The sequence below is a fragment of the Euprymna scolopes genome, chromosome 15 (assembly GCF_053919585.1).
Source record: "Euprymna scolopes isolate OS-2025 chromosome 15, ASM5391958v1, whole genome shotgun sequence".
NCBI lineage: Eukaryota > Metazoa > Mollusca > Cephalopoda > Sepiida > Sepiolidae > Euprymna > Euprymna scolopes.
Window position 1 is genome coordinate 90376718 of NC_136496.1, and position 3938 is coordinate 90380655.

A 3938-nucleotide genomic window follows, 5' to 3' on the forward strand; every position below is an offset into this window, starting at 1 on the left:
GCTCTCTTCAGCCAATATTCGAAGAAGAGAGCTTGATAAGGACACCTTAAACGGGCCTTATTATCGGGCTTGAAACCGACGGTACCAATGATCTGTCTCAACTAACAACTTTCTGTACACAAAATATAAATACGCTCTAAAAATTTGGATTTTCCTTTTAATTGAGCACTCTGCTGGAATTCTTTTTCCAAAAAAAACTAATCATATATATATATATATATATATATATATATATATATATATATATATATATTCTCTCATTCCTTTTTGTTTCTATTCTGTTGTACTCTTCTAAAGACTGCTAAACAAATTTACCAGATGTATTACTCAGATGCCGATTATGTCATAATGGACAGATGCCGAATGGACAGTGTAAATATGTGGTATCTTGAACTTTTCAGCTCTGCAATCGCTGCCAATTTTTGGTTTCGTCTCATATTACAATCGTTGCCAGGGTAAAAATAATAGGTATCACAATTTTGCCGTTTGCTAGCAGTGTCAGAAAACGACATTAAAAATGCGTGATAAAAAAATTGAATAATTCGACCTCCTATCTTTCCAAGCTTATAACTACTTGAAAAATGTAATTCGAACCCTATTCTTTTTTTCAATTAAAGGAGCAAAAACCACATTAAAAAAAAGAACAGGTTTAATCGCAAATTATGCAATATTTGTTTTTTAAAATCGGGTTTCTTTTAAAAAGATTTAAAGAAAATCAACGAATTTTAACTTGCTTTGATGAAATATATGTATACATAAATTCCAGAAAATCACTTACCGAAAAAATACTATTCAATGGGTTCTTCCATTCTTCATTGTTAAGAATTTATCCATATTTATATTTTAAATTCCATGTATTTTTTAAATAAAAGAATTTTTTTTAAACAACAATTTGAAAATACCGCCATTACGTAAGCATTTTTACGGTGTTAGCGAAACGCCGAAGCGGTGTTTGTTCTTTTGAAATACGGGTGGACAGAGAACATAAAAACCACACGTTCGCGATAGCCGTCTAGCCTTGTGCGTGAAGAAATATTTGTCACCATAGGTGAAAACTAGTCATTTTTTATTTATAAGTTTTTGTCTTAAAAAAAAAAAAAACAGTCGAGGAATTTTTCCTTTTTTTTCTTTTCTCAAAGAAATACACGAATTTTTTATTTAATATATTTTAATTCTTCTTTATCGAGTGGATTTTTTTTTTTAATATCTAAAAAAAAGAAAACATTAAATGAAATAGAACAAATTGTCCTCAGCGTTCAATATTTACTTGACAATCTAAGCATAATATAAACTTCCACTTAAAAAAACAAAATCAACGTGTTTTTTTTAAGAAAAAGGTTTTACACTTTGGACTTTACAGGTAAATTTCCAAAAAAAAGTCTTCTTTTTTGTTTTAAATTAGAATGTTTTATTTATTGATCTTTTATCTTCAATTTGTGATATATAAAACTTTGGTGAGTAAATTAATTATTTAAATTTTAATAGACATTTCAAAATGGGGGTTGGATTAAAAAAAACGTTTGTCTAAAATATTATATTTGGTTTATTGGAAAGAGCTTAAAATTTCACATTGACCCTGAAAATATCGTAAAAATTGAACAAATAGAGAAATTTTGATAGATTTTTAAAGTTTAAAAATTAAAAAATATTTAACTCGTAAAATTCAATTGATTTCGTTACGTAAAAAAAAAATGGCTGCATGAAGGCGCGCCGGCACTTTGTAAACACTGTTCTTTTTTTGTTTTAAATAAAGAAAAATAATATTTCTATTATATTTTAAACAACTTTAATACTTTATTTTGGAAGTATATTCCATAAAGAAAATAAACAACCCACTTAAAAAAGAGAAATTACGAGTTTTTTATATTTTATTCGCAGTTTTGTGTTAGGGGTGTCAAAAATTCCCCCAAAATTCTGATACACCAAGCCGTTTGCTTTATTATTATTATTTTTTTTCAAATAATAAGGCGCTTATCCAACTTTGTTCCAATATTAAAAAATAAATCGCACAAAAACCTTATTATGTACTTACTTGTTAAGCTTTAAAAAAGGCTATAGACCATAATTTATAAAAATTCATCAAGCACTTTTGTTTTTATAAAATAAAATAAAATTTGACGGTGAATGATTTCTAGCCGGTATTATTATAGTGACTGTATGATATTTAAGCTCTTAATTATGTTCATTATCCATTGACCTTAATATGAGCAGAAAATGGCGGATGAGACATTTCAACATATAATGTATTTTCTTGTTAAAACTACTTGATGACGCGTTTCTGAATTTTTTAGATGAGGATTGGTCATTTATATTATTTGGAGTTTTCGAACTACTGTTCTCATCTTAAGCGCCATTTTCACAAAATTTCGGTCAATGTAACCTCCGACCTTCTCCAGGTGTATCTTGTCGAACTCGGGTGTGTTTCTGTCGAACTCAGGAATTTAAACTGACTGGATAGAGACACTAGGAAATTCGCAATTGTATTTTTCGGTCACTCACAATGAGAATTGAAACTTCAACCTTTAGGAGAATATCACTTTTACAATTAATTTTTTCCAAGGTCTGTAACCAATGCGCCGTGGGTTCTTGCGGATCCGTCAGCTCTCAAAAAACCCGTACTAGAACTGTCCACAAGGACCCGTGGCGCAGTGGTTACGCTACTTGGAAAAATTATTTATAAAAGTGGTATTCTCCTGAAGGTTGAAGGTTCAATTCTCAGTGTGGGCGATCGAAATAAACAATTGCGAATTACTTAGGACCTACTTTTTCTATTCAATGGCAGACGAAACGAGAGCATTTTACCGTGACCATCGTCATAGATGGCCTGTCAACTGAAAAATGACGTCATCGCTATAGGTCCTAGCAAGCCAGATAAGTGGAACACAGACTGTCGATAATGAACAGACATTTTTTACAGAAAGCGTTAGAAAACTTCAAAATTGGATTAAAAAAGACAAACATGATACTTTGTTCTGAAACTCATCCAATATTAATAATAAAAATATTAATAATAAAAAACGAATTGAAAGGGAGAAAAGTTGGCAAAAAGTTTAAAAAGAAAAGGAATACGATTTGATTTGTATGAAACTGAAGTTTATTCAATAGAAATAAATAAAAATGAACAATAAATATTTTTTAAATAAAAAAAAACAATATTTTAAAAATCAAAACTGAAAAACAAACGATAAATTAGTTTAACTGAAATACGAACAATAAATTAGTTTAACTGAAATACGAACAATAAATTAGTTTAACTGAAAAACGAACAATAAATTAGTTTAACCGAATAACAAACAATAAGTTAAAAATTAAATTCAAACAAATGTTAGTATAAACAACGTCTAACGTGTTTTCTCTTGAGAACTGAACTCCTAACCCCAGCATCAATCACATAAGGTGCACTGCGTTCATTTGCGTTCGTTGCCAAGCCGTCCCGACAGGTATTAATGTAACACTTCCGAAATTCATACGAGTTAACATAATTTATACCTATCGGCGTAGAGTCCCATCGTACGCATCGACGAGTGAATTAAATATCAAATGTTTGTTAAATGCTATACCGTGGATTGAATAAAAGATTCCGTTCGAACATCCATGCAGATTACCGAGCTTGACAAAAAGATATGCGAGTTCAACAAGATACATCTAAGAAGCTCGAAGGTTACATCGACCGAGTGTTATGAAAATAACGCTCAAGATGAACACTGTTGTCCGAACAATCCCAATAATAAGCATTGTATTTAAAATGCTAGATACAAGATCAAGTGTGAACTTGAAAAGCCAGCGCACTAGAAGAAGTGCGTTATGGCCCATGAAAATACCTGAGCAGTTTCATCCGCAGCCTCATGAAGTCAGCAATAAACTATCACCTTCTCAAATATAAAATAAATCCCGAACAAATTCATACATCAACCAGACAGCAACCAAAAGTTACTGTC